This window comes from Petaurus breviceps, unplaced genomic scaffold (genome assembly GCF_028583685.1).
Source record: "Petaurus breviceps papuanus isolate PSGF00001 unplaced genomic scaffold, PetGlider_PUasm1.0 90925, whole genome shotgun sequence".
Lineage (NCBI taxonomy): Eukaryota > Metazoa > Chordata > Mammalia > Diprotodontia > Petauridae > Petaurus > Petaurus breviceps.
Window position 1 is genome coordinate 12,152,523 of NW_027187380.1, and position 14,020 is coordinate 12,166,542.

Consider the following 14,020-nt stretch of genomic DNA (forward strand, 5'->3'; position numbering starts at 1 on the left):
AGATGGGGGTAATAACAGTACTTATCTCCTAGTGTTGTGAGAATAATGTTTGCAAAGGGCTTTGCATTTATACTGCAAATCTAAAGCATTATATAAATGTTAGCAATGACAGTGGTTGTGGTGATGATGATGATGGATCTTGTTGAAGCTGCTTCTTCTCCCAAGTGGCTATCTTTCTGGGTCCTAACTAGGTCTGTGGATGTCTATTTTTGTCCTTGATTTTTCCTCTGGATGCATTACCTCCCATTGGTACAGTTTCTACAGTAACATGATTGATGGTTTTGGTTTTTGTCAATGGTTTTTATTTTTTGGGTGGAGGGAGGAGGTTGGAGTATAACACTCCCTCTGGAATTACCTTCCATTTCTTCCAAATAGTACCTATGGGTACCTTTTCAAGGTGCTCCCAACCCTGTAATCATCTACCCATTGACCAACCCATTGGTGAAATGACTTCACTGGTGAATTAATTTCTCCTTAGGTATCTCAGTTTCCCAACTTTGGTTTTATCCTTGATTCCTTACTACCTCTCCCTCCAATATTAAATCTGTTTCTAAGACTTGTTGATACCACCTTTGCAACATCTCTGAAATATATGCTCTTCTCTGATGCTGCTACCACCCTGGTGCAGATCCTTATCATTTTACACTTGAACCACTGGTGGTTCTGCTGCCACAAGTCTTTCCCCACTCCAGTGCATCCTTCATTCTGCTGTCAATTGAATTCTTTTTTTTGTTTTGGCCTTTTGGAGGGCAATTGGGGTTAAGTAACTTGCCCAAGGTTACATGGCTAGTTTTTTTGTGTGGGTGTTAAGTGTCTGAGGCCAGAACAGAACTTGGGTCCTCCAGACTCCAGGGCCAGTTCTTTACTCATATCAATTGATTTTCTTAAAGCATAGGTCTGATCATGTCATCCCCCAACTCAATAAACTCCAGTGGCTCCCTATTACCTTTAGGATAAATACAAAATCCTCTGTGTGGCATCCAAAGTCCTTCATAACCTAGCGTCCTCTCCCACCTTTCTAGCCTAGTGCCCAAACACTCTAATTCATTTGTTTATCCATTCATTCAACTATCACCAGAATCACTTCTTATTCAATAGGGATTTCAAGATCTCTAGGTAAGGGGGTATGGGTATGGTGAGGCAGGAGGGGCTATGCTGGTTTTAGACATATTCTGGTTACGTTAACTCTTGCCTTGGAAGCTTCGGATTGGCAAATGCACTGCAGAGTGCCAAAAGGATTTCTGACTCAGATCCCCCTCCAGAATTTACCTGTGGCTGCTTCTGAACCTATCATTGCTTCAGTCATTAACAATCCTCATTTTACAGTGATAATTCAATTCCAGAGAACCACTTAAATGATTACATTGTCTTAGGCAAAGGTGAAAATATCCAAACTAAGAAGTTTTGCATTTTAATAGATTACAATCTTATCTGGGTGACAACACAGGACCCCACCCTAACCAATCAATCAACAGAGTAAACTAGGTGAAATTGAATCCACTCCCTCATTTTACAAGTGAGAAAATTGAGATTAAGTGACTTGCCCGAGGTCATAAAGCTAGTATAAGAAGCAGGATTGGAAGCCAGATTTTCCTGATTCCAGTATTTTACTCACTAGTCCGTGCCAATTTCACAGACGTGTATGTGTTGTCTGCTCTCATGGAAGGCAATAAATAAAGTGAATGGAACAGGTCTTGTAGCACATTTAGCTTGGTAAGAGCTAAATGTGCTCCCACATCCCTCTATCCCTGTTCCCTAGAGATCCTTCTCCATTCATGCAGAGGGAGGAGAATAAACATTTATTAAGCACCAGACACTGTGCTAAATGCCTTAAAAATATCTCATTTGATCCTCACAACTTTTCTGGGAGGTAGACAGTATTATAATCCCCACTTTACATTTGAGGAAACTGAGGCAAATAGCCGTTAAGTAAGGTACTTGTAGCTTCATGGAGAAGTCTTATCTTGATCATCATCAGCATCATAGGATGTATGGGAGAGGTAGTAGGGCTCCTACTTACAAAAAAGTGCCCCTAGGGCACTAAGGGACTTCAGGATGCTTTTCACAGGGCAATGTGTTTCATTTCCATTTGTCTCATTCCCTTAAGTTCTGGTTCCTCTCAGTCCATCCAAAGACCCCAGCCCTCTGACATCCTTGTTTTGCTCTGAAGTCTTACCTCCTCATATCCTTACTACTTAGCATGGAGGAGTGGGGAGAGAGATAACGTTTGGAAGGGAAGGGTCATATACTACACTATAACCAGAGTATGGGGGAAGTAGGGAAGAGACCTTTTCTACTAAAAGATCCTTTTTTTTTTTTTTTGCCTTTTTGGAGGGCAATTGGGGTTAAGTAACTTGCCCAAGTTTACACGGCTAGTTTGTGTGTGTGTGTGTGTGTGTGTGTGTGTGTGTGTGTGTTAAGTGTCTGAGGCCTGAACTGAACTCGGGTCCTCCTGACTCTGGGGCCAGCACTTTACTCACTGCTCCACCTAGCCACCCCATCTACTAAAAGATCTTCCAACTTGGAAAATCCCAGTGTGAATCTAGGTAATATACCTGCCCACCTCCAACAGCTTGGGGCAGGATGTGTCAGTCATCACATTGCATTTACAACAACTTCTTTAAATTATTCCTATTTTTTAAAACCTTTTTTCATTTTTGCCAGTTTTCACAGTGTGAGATGAAACCTCAGTTATTAGAATCTGCATTTCTCTCACTATGAGTGATTTTTATGTCATCATTTATATTTTGAAAACTATTTGCATGTACCCTTTGACCAACCATTTACCTATTGGGAGATGTTAGCATCTTCTTGAAAGTAGAATCTCCTGCCAAGGCAATCGATGGGAGCAAACCTAAAGGGTAGGAACCGTGGAAGAAGGCATTAATTTTGCAGGAATGGGGTACTAAGGAGGCTAGACCCCACAGCTTTTTTCTCCGAGCCTTCTATCCCCATCTTTTGTGGATGGTTATGTTAGTAATCCCAGGAAGGTGGGTGTGTTTCTACTGGCATCACAATAGTGTGATATTGTGAAAATACCAGTGGATAGGGAATCAGACCTGAGATTGCAGTCTCTGCTCTGTTATTTACTGCTTATGGGACAATGCTTTCACACTTGGTACAATAGCCCACTCAATGCCTGGGAATTAAGACATACAATTTCTTTAATAAAAATATATTGAGGAGAGAAAGGCAGCCTATCAAGGAGATAAAAGCAGTCTTTAGGAAAGCTCCCTAGGGCCTTAGGAGCTCTCAGCCAAAGTCCTAGAACTATCTTTATATACTCCTCATCCAAAGGCTCAAAGCTGAGTTCCAGATCTATCTACTTGGAGGCAAAGTTCATTCAATCTGTCCCAGGTCTGCTCTACTATATCTTCAATCAACAACTATTTAATAAATCCTTACTATGAGCTATGGGGGTGGCAAAATGGATGGGGGGATGAAGCGAATGGCCTGAAGTCAGGAAGACTTACCCTCCTCAATTCAAATCTAGCCTTAGATACTTACTAGCTGTGTGACCCTGGGCAAGTCACTTCACCCTATTTGCCTCAATTTCCTCATCTTTAAGATAAGCTGGAGAAGGAAATAACAAACCATTCCAGTATCTTTACCAAGAAAACTCCAAATGGGGTTGTGAAGAGTTAGGACACAACTGAAATGACTGAACAACAACACATGCTAGGTACTTTGGGGATACAATGAAAGGCAATTACTCAGTTCTTCCCCTTAAGGAGCTTACATGCCAGGGGGAAAAACAACGTGCAAACGATTGTAACAACAATGGCCAATAAGCCAGGTCCTCATGAGTTTGATTGTAGTATGTAAGCAGGCTTGGCTAATGCAATTCCCCATGTGGAAGAGCCTGGGGAGCTTGCTTCCAGGAGAATCGTGATAATGTGTTGTTGTTGTTCAAGAAATAGCAAGTAGGCCAATGCGACTGAATCAAAGTCGGTGGGGGATGGGGCAGCTAGGTGGTGCAGTGAATAGAGCACCAGCCCTGAATTCAGGATGACCTGAGTTAAAATCTGAGCTCAGACACTTAACACACACACAAAAAACTAGCTATGTAACCTTGGGCAAGTCACTTAACCCCCATTGCCCTACCTTTCCCCCTCCAAACAGCAAAACAAAACAAAATAGCACCCCCCCAAAAGATAATACTGGAGTCGGCAACTGGTTGATGTGGAAATATGGGAATTAACTTAAATAATTAACTTTTTCTGCCCCAGTCTAATAGAGACCTGGTCCACAGCAGTTGGGCAAGTCATTGGCTTCTCTGACCTCCATTTCCTCATGCACAAAATGGGTAGGGAAGAGGACTAAACTATTTCTCGGGACCCTTCCAGCTCTAAATCTATTATATAAAATGTGTTCCCATCAAGGACAATGGATCTATCTTAAAAGTCAATTTCTTTTTTTTTTGGAGGGGGGAAGGCAGGGCGGTTTGGGTTAACTGACTTGCCCAAGGTCACAAGGCTATTTGGTGTTGTGTCTGAGGTTGAATTTGAACTCTGGTTCTCCTGACTCCAGGGCTGGTGCTCTATTCAAAAAGTCAATTTCTTAAGATGCCATGTCAAGGGCCTAAGACTCCAGAAAGTGTGGCTTCTAAAAAAGGGTCAGGTTTAGTGGGGCAGCTAAAAGGGGCAGTGGATAGAGTGCAGGGCTTGGAGTCAAGAAGACCTGAATTCAAATCTGGCCTCAGACACTTACAAATTGTGTGACCTTGGGTAAGTCACTTAATTGTGTTTGCCTCAGTTTCCTCATCTATGAAATGAACTGGAGGGTGTCTAGGTGGCACAGTGAATACAGCACCAACCCTGGAGTCAGGAGGACCTGAATTCAAATCTAGCCTCACTTGACACACTTACTAGCTGTGTGAACTTGGGCAAATCACTTAACCCCAATTGCCCTGCCCTCCCCCCTCCAAAAAGAAAAAAAATAAACTGGAGAAAGAAATGGCAAGCTACCACAGTATCTTTGCCAAGAAAACCCAAAAAAAGAAGTCACAAAGAGTTGGACATAACTGAAGATGACTAAACAACAGGTTCAGTTGATAAATTCTGGAATCAGCTACCACACACCATCCCCACTTAGAAAAGAATCCATAGGACTTGAGGGAAAGCAGAAATCACAAACTATTACAGCTGAAAAAGTCATAAGATCACAGAAACAGCTTTAGAAGAAACCTCAGAAGCTAGTTAATCCAATCCCTTTGTTTTACAGACGGGGAAACCAAGGCCCAGAATGGTAAAGTGATATCCTCAGTATCACACATGTATTAAGAGGCAGAACAAGGATCCTCAGTGATCATCTAAATCCCATCCTCATTTTGAAGAAGAGGAAACTGGGGCTTGGGGAAGAAAGGTCACTTGCCCAAAGTCACATGCAACAGAGCCAAGATGAGAAATGATATGTCAAGACTCCTAAGTTCAGACCTCTTTCCACTCCTCTACAATAGCATGAACTTGGGACCAGTGAACCTAAGAGAACAGAAACTTCCACAAAAACCCTTAATCTTGAACTTCGTTCAAGAAATTAGGAGGAAGTTCAAAGATTAAAATGATACTCCTCCTCCTGCCAAAGTTACTTAAGAATGAGGTCAATGAGCGTAGCATTAAAAACTATTTAAAACATTCTGTCCAAGTGAAATCAAAGTACAAGGATCAATGTATGTCTAGAAATAAGAAAGAGAAACAAGAAAGAGGAAGAAAGATAAGCTCTCCTTAGGGTCAATCTCAGGGATACAGGATCTGGTTACAAAAGATAAAGAAATGGGGTTTGGGTGGGACTGGGTATGTACTGCAATATTTTCATCAGGATGAAAAGACAAAAGTCCAATATTTAAGATTAGTCTGGAAGTATGGAAAAAGGCAGGCTGGACGTCTAGTGGATTTGTCAGGCTCCACCCGGTGGTGACCAGCGGAAGTGGTGACTTATTTGGGAGATGGGTTTTAGAGGCTACTTCCTGATGGCCTCTAGTGTATACCCTTATTATGCGTAGTCAAACCCCAAACCTGGATTATTGCCACCATTTGCTTCCTCCACGCCCCCGTCATCTTTTGGTTTTGCCAGTTTGCATGGAGTCAGGTGAAATCTCAGAGTTGTTTTAATTTGTCATGATTTGGAATCTGTTTTCATATGGTTATTTATGATTTTCAATTCTTTTGAAAAACTATATACCATATGACTGTTTTTCTACTGGATTGGCATATATACACACACAGAGACACACACACATACATTTGCCTTCTCTTCCTCCCCCAGAGGACCATCGCTTTAAATAAAGACTTAAGAAGAAAAGTTTATCCAAACTAACCAGACTCAGCATTATATATATGTAGAGTTCCACAATTCCATAGACCCCTACCTCTGCAAAGAAGGGAGAGTCAAGAAAGGGGAATTGTTCTTAAACACCCTCATTTTACAGATGAGGAAGCAGGAGAGGGGAAGTGATTTTTGCAAGGTCACATGCTTAGGGCTCAAGTAGAAGCTCCATGAATGAAACCCAGGTTCTTCAACTAGAGGACCTCTACTGAAATTGGGGGCCAGCTACAGTAGCCACACCCATCTTGGGAAATTGCTGTGGGTTTCTCATGGGTAGTTGGAGCACCATCTCGTGGTCAAAGATTATAACTACGCATTCAGTAAGCTACTTATTTGAATTAGCTTTCCCTGGGAGGCCCGATTTAGAAGAGGACCGATGACGTCATGGGCTAATGTCTTAATTTGCATATGAAATGCATTTGAGTGAGGCAGAGTTGCATAAAGTGGTCAGCCTCACTCTCTTCTGGAGTCATTGAAGTCCAGTGGCCAGAGAGAAGTCAAAACAACTCATGGGTTGCATTGGATGATCTAGCACTTAGAAGACACTTAAAAATTCCTGCTGATTGTTCATTGTCTATATTCCATTCCCCCAGGCTCCAAGTCCATTGTTATGGGACTAACTCCTTAGTGGTGGAGATCAGTGCCATAGGGGAGGGGCGGAGTTGAAGAGACCAGAAGAAAATCTCCTGCAGACTCTTAAGACTGAACTTCTCTTCTTTCCTGACTGGTCCTCACCAGCTCCAACTTCCCTCTTCTGCTGATGTAAGACATTTGATTACCAATAAGGAGTGAGTCTCATACCAACGACCTTCGGGAAGTTGGTCAGTTCTAACCATATCTCTCCCCTATTCAATATACTCCAATGGCTCCCTATTACCTGCCCTCCCCCCCCCATCAAATATATTGTAAAATCCTCATTCAAAGATCAGCTAAAAGTCCTTCATAATCTTCTTGTTGTTGTTCAGCCATTTCAGTCAAGTGTGACTCTTCATTGACACCATTTGAGGTTTTCTTGGCAAAGGTCCTGGAATGGTTTGTCATGTCCTTCAGCTCATTTTTCAGATGAGGAAACTGAGGCAAGCAGGTTAAATGACTTGCCCAGGGTCACACAGCTGGTAAGTGTCTGAAGTTGAATTTGAACTCACATCTTCCTGACTCTAGACCCAGCTCTTTATCTGCAGTTATGTTGAGGTCAGATTCAGAGGAGCAGTTTGGGTATGAAAGAATTTACTTTAGACCTTCTCTGTAGCTATTCAGAGTGGACCCCAAGAATGTTGGAGTGCTACCTGAAATGCCCAATGTCCTGAAAGAATTCACTGAGACAGTCTCCAAGTTAAAGAAAGGCATTTATTGGGATGATGCAATGGGCTCTACTCCACATGGGAGGCAGAGCATAGGCCACAGGCCCTGCTGCCCTAAACGAGCAGAGTGGGCCTGAGGAGGCAAAGGCAGTAAGCCAGGTTGAAGGTATGGTTTAAATACAATTTTATGGAATGGGGGAAAGGGAAAAGAGAAGGGGAGGAGCAAGCATGGCTCCAAAATGCCTGGGATGTCAGGTAATTCAGAGGTGCTAAGTAGAGAGAACAGGAAAGGGGAGGGGAAGAGTTGTTCTGGAATTGAAGATGCTTTGTGAAAGCTCACAGGTAAGTCCATGGTGGGGGCTTCCATGCATAGTCTGTGATCACTTTTATGGCTGGTCACATCTGCATCTTGGTGGCTCCTCCTGCCTCGAATGCTCCTTTTTACCTCATCATTTAGTGGGTTAGTGAGGAGGAAGGTGCCCTGATCAAAGAGTAAGAAGGAAAGAGACATAGTGGCACCAGCCCTGGAGTCAGGAGGACCAGAATTCAAATCTAGCCTCAGACACTTACCATTTACTAGCCTTGTGCCTTTGGGCAAGTCACTTAACCCCAATCGCCCTGCCTTCCCCCCTCCAAAAAGAAAAAAAAAAAAAAAAAAAGAGAGAGAGACATAGCCAAAGCTTTTCAGAAATAATAGTCTGGGAGAGATGTCATTAATTGAGACAGCTGGGCTGGGTCCCAAGGAAGGATATGGCCAGAAAGTAGAAAGATAACAAGTGTTGATCAGATTCCTTCTCTAGCAGGAGACATTCTTAGGTTGTACGTATATATATAAATATGTGTATATATATATATGTGTGTGTGTGTGTGTGTGTGTGTGTGTATGTATATATATATAATTTTTTTTGAGGGGGGAGGGCAAGGTAATTGGGATTGACTTGCCCAAGGTCACACAGCTAGTAAGTGTTAAGTGAGGCTGGATTTGAACTCAGGTTCAAATACATACATATATATATATATATATTTTTAAGGAAACTCAGGGCAGCTAGGTAGCACAGTGAATAAAGCATTAGCCCTGGAGTCAGGAGAACCTGAGTTCAAATATGACCTCAGACACTTGACACACTTACTAGCTGTGTGACCTTAGGTAAGTCACTTAACCCGGATCACCTTGCCTTCCCCCCTCTAAAAAAAAAGGAGACTCTTATATTGAAGTAGACCTTGCCTCCAATCCGATGACATTTCCCTAACAAGCTTTGGAGAAAATCTCTCCCCATTATGGGTGGCTAACAATGTAGGGTAATTATAGGGTCAAAGATACAAGGATATATTTGTATATCCTTGATATTCTGGGTATCCCAAAAGTCTTAGTGCATTTTAAAGCTTAGAAGCCACACTAAGACTTTTGGGACATCATCTTCATATATATGTGTATGCGTGTGTATATATATACACACAAATATATATATATACACACACACATATGTGTATGTATAGTTCCTATATGTATACATAGGAATTATATCTATATAGGAATATATAGGATATATAGAGAGATATCTATAGGAATATATATTCTTATATAGAGAGAAAAAATAACTATATTGGGAAATACATATGAATACAAAAATGATATACATGGAAAATGTTAGTTTTATTATTATTAAATACTGGCTTCTGGTAGAATTTCTCTGCTTTTAAGTCAGAACTTGCTCAGGCTTTCAGAGGGTTCACTGGTGTGAGTTCATCTGTTGCTTTGAAGCCTCATTAGGTGCAATTAATTCTAAAGGAAAAATGGTGAAGCATGACACCCACTTCTTGACAGAGAAGGATTGGATTCAAGATAGAGAATAACATTTTCAGACACTGCTCCTGTGGGTATTTGTTTAGCTTGATTATGCAATTTGTTAAAAGCACTTTGTTCTTTTTTTTTTTCCCAGTGGGGGTGGGGAGAAGGGCCATGGAAGCAAAAAAGAAAAGAAAGAAAAGTCATTGAGGCATCTTTTTAAAGAATGCACAGAAATATACAAAAATACTGGTAACCATTCTTTTGTGTTGGCAAAGAACCAGAAAGTGAGGGGGTGCCTATCAGTTGGGGAATGGCTGAGCAATTATGGCATATGAATGTATAATGGAATACTAATGTGTTGTAAGAAATGAAGGGGAAATTTTCAAAGAAACCTGGGAATACTTTTATGAACTGATACAAAGTGAAGTGAGCAGAACGAGAAGAAACAATTGAAGAAAGGAACAATTTTGAACTTTAATCAATGCCATGAGCAACCACAACTCCAGAGTACAGATGATGAAAGATGCCACCCAACTCCTGGGATTGAATATTGCAGAATGAGATGCCTGTCTTTTTGGATGTGGTTCATATAGAAATCTGTTTTGTTTTGCTTTGTTTTTGTAATGGAAGGGGTGTGTGGTAGAAATAAATGCTTGATAAGTGAAAAAAAAAAGGTTTCATTTTTTATTTTTTTTTAAAGCAATCGGGGTTAAGTAACTTGCTCAAGGTTACATGGCCAGTTATTTCTGAGTTAAATCTGAGCCCAGATTTGATCCCCAGGTTATCCTGACACTGGGGCCGGTGCTCTCACTCGATGTGCTACCTGGCCACCCCAAGGTTTCATTTTTTAAAATGCACAAAGGATAAAGAAGGAAGGCCAGAAAGAGGCACAGAGAAGTAAGACAGCTTTCTAACCTATCAACTGAACTTAAATGCTTAAAAAGAAATGCAAGCTATTCAAAAGAAAGGCTTACAGTTTCATGTATAATCCTTTTTTTCTTTTCTACTATATATATGGAAAGACTCCGTTTTATTTAATGACTGTTAAGTTCAGAATAAAAATAAATATATTTTTTCAAACAAACAGGAGTGGCCAGAGGTAGAAGATTAGGATGTAACGACCTTTTGAGCACCAGACATGCAGGACCTCAGTCCCTGCAGGGAAGGAAGAAGCAGGAATCAGATGTTTCTCCTCATTCTCCACCCTACCTCCCTGCCTATGGGGATATCGGTTCTAGCTGGTACTGCTTCTGGTCAGAACTATTGATTCACCACTAGCATTAAAGGGGATCTGGAAAGGCTTCCTGGAAAAGGTGGGATTTTAACTGGTCACATTGGAAAGGCCAATTGGATAGTGGGCTAAGCTGCCAATTTAGGTCTAGGATTCCCTTTGGTTAGATACTGGTCAACTAACCAATAAACCAGCATACATTTATTAAGTTCTTAATATTTGCCAGGCACTGTGCTAAGCCTAAGAGATACAAAGAAAGGGGGGGGAAAAATAGTTCCTGCCCTCAAGGAGCATATACTAATACTGGTCTGAGTGGGTCAGAATTGTAGACTGAATACAGACTTAGAAAGCCAATTATTTTGATTGGGTGGAAAGATCCTAGTACTGGAAGTATACAGGGTGGAGGGAGGTTAGGAGACCTGGTTTCTAGTCCTGGTTCTAAGCCTTATGACCTAGATCAGGGGTGGGGAACCTGTGGCCTGGAGGCCACATGTGATCTTTTAGGTCCTCAATGTAGAGGGTCATCATAAAATGATGAGGTTTAGGCTAGGGGTGCTCAAGACTCCAAAACATCAACACGCCGGGTCCTGCCGAATGACTTCGACTCAAGCCTTCTCTCAGTCAAAGAAAATCAAAGTATATTAAAAGTTCGCCATATTGGGTAGACTCTTAAGGAGCCTTGGTATCTGTAATGCTTGTATTGGGCAATCAGGCCAGAATCATCTGACACAGAACAAGTCCCTGCTAGAAAATTCTATGGTGCTCACATGGAGGCAATATGTGGTCTTATATACCGAAAGGTTGTGGGAGAAGTCTAGGGGTGGTCTACACTGAGGAATTTGGGGAGGGTCTTCAGGAGGAGTCAGATAAAGTCAGACTCCTGTAAATGAGTGAAGTTGCTGGAGTCTACCTGGAGGCCTCAAGCAAATGCCTCATCAAATGGGAATATTTAATCAGTTCAAGGGCGGAGTGGCTAGAGTGCCAGACCTGGAATCAGAAAGTCATTTTCCTGAGGTAAAAACTGGCTTTTGTCTCCTCAAGGTAAAATTGATGGGGTATAGGTTCTAGGAACCCCTTGAGCCCCTTGAATCTTCCCATTTGATCTGGCATTCCCCTAGAGGTCAAAAGCCTTCCATTATTAATATGAATGAATCTGTTACCCTTAACTAAACCTCCATTGTCTGCTATCTCCAAGTAGCCTCCAGCTACCTCCCACCCTTGATCCTATCAAAATATGTAAGACCAAACCTGTTACCCTTAAACTAGCCTAGCCCTCCATTGTCTGTTACCTTCAGATTACTTCTGGCTGTTTCTGCACCTTGATCCCATCAAAATGCCATTCTCTTGGTTCTTGGAGTCTGACCTCAGTCCTATCAAGATCCTCCTTAGACTCCTCCTCAAGACACTTCCTCCTCTATACCACCCCTAGATCCCTCCCACAGTCTTTCTGTATATAAGATCCATCTTGCCTCCATAAAGGTGCTCAGACTCTCTCTGTGTCAGATTGTTCTGGCCGGCTTATCAATACAATATCACAAATACTTAAGTTCCTTAAGAGTCTACCCATTATGGGAAATCTTTAATAAAAATTGTTTTACTTTGGCTGAGAGGATTGAGTTGAATTGATTTGGTAGTGATGGGGTGCTTGGGATCTATGTAATATCATTTTGTAACATCAGTTTGTAAAATCAATTTGTAAAACCAGTCTGTAAAATCACATTCCCCCCACCCCCCAGCCTCAGAACATTAACTCTTCCCCTTCCCCCTGCCAGCACTCTGCCCAGCAACAACTCATGAACTGTTTATCTCTGCTTGGAACAATAACAAGCTACACCTATGAATCCTTCACTAAACCATCTTTAAACATTTTAGCTTAGGCAAATGTTATCTCCCCTTAGTATAATGGCCAGCTGCATCTGTGAATCCTTCAATGCACTATCTATAGGTTAACTCAGCCAATTATACACATACTGAGTCTCCATTAGCCTTGGCTCCCAACATCCATCTTGTCAAACATAACACTGATGGGTGGCAGACTAGGCACTTCTCAGTCAGTCTTGACCCTAGCTGACTTAGTGATGTTTCAAACCTAAAGCCACACCTCCAGGTAGCACCGCCTTGGGCTGTCCCAGTGAATTATGGGCAATAAGCCTGCCAGTTGACATTAAAAGTGCACTAAGCACTGACCACTCCTTAACTCCTCCCTAATCCCACCCTTACTCACCTAGTTAGCATAATTGACATCTGATTTACTGTCTTGACTCCTTAAAACTATACCTGTGACTTCTTTAAGTTTGCAGGTTCCCTAAGAACTCTTGCCTGATGTAAAGCATAACAATAAACTTTTACAATCTTGACTCCAAGTTTGCTTGGGCCTAGTGAATTCCTTCCAGACTTAGGGACTCTGGTCCTCAGAGCCCCTGCATAACCTATTGCCATCCCCCCCATCAGTAGGACCCAGCATGTCAGTATCTTGTGGTCTGGCACACCCCTAAACCCCAAACCTCAACAGAATGAGGATAATAATAGAGATAATATTTGTAAAGCATTTAGACTAGTGTCTGGTACATAGTAGAAGCTTGATAAATGCTTGTTCTTTGGAATAAATTATGTAGCAAATATTTTTGAAAATGCTCGTTCTTTCCTTCCAGCTTAAGTTTGGGAATTATAAACTATGATCAAAACAACTCTGCCATCCTAAACATGGAAATGTGTTTTGCATGATTTCATATGTAAAAGGGGTATTATGTTTTTTAATCTCAATGGATAGAGGAAGGGAAGTGTGGGAAAGAAAACTTGAAACTGAAAGTAAAAATTAAATTTAAAAAACCCCACTCTGTTACTGTTCCTGGATGAGGTGACTCAATCTATTCCTCTTTTGCCCTTCTTTGTTTAAAGTTAACTTTTTGACTAAGGTCTCCCTTTGTCTGGTCTTTCCCATTAGAATGCTTCTTAAGGGCAGAGACCCTCTTTGTTTTTGTATTTAATAACAATAGCTAATACACACATATATACATATAATATTGTTTTTGTATTCAGATATATACTACATATACATATAGAAATGCATATTCCTATATATAGATATGTATCTATATATAGTTTGTATATATCCTGTATATTCCTGTATAGATAGTTCCTATGTGCATATAGGAATTATATCTATACACATATACTATGTATATGTGTATATAATTTGTGTTAATATACATAGGCTGTCCCAAAATTCTTAGTGCAGCTTTTAAGCTTAAAGTTTCAGTAAGACTTTTGGAACACCCAGTATACGATGGTGATGAGATTTGGGGTTACTGGGAACCCTGAAATGTCAGGATACAAGGCAGCTACGGGGAATGAATTCATAGCACTCAGCCCCTT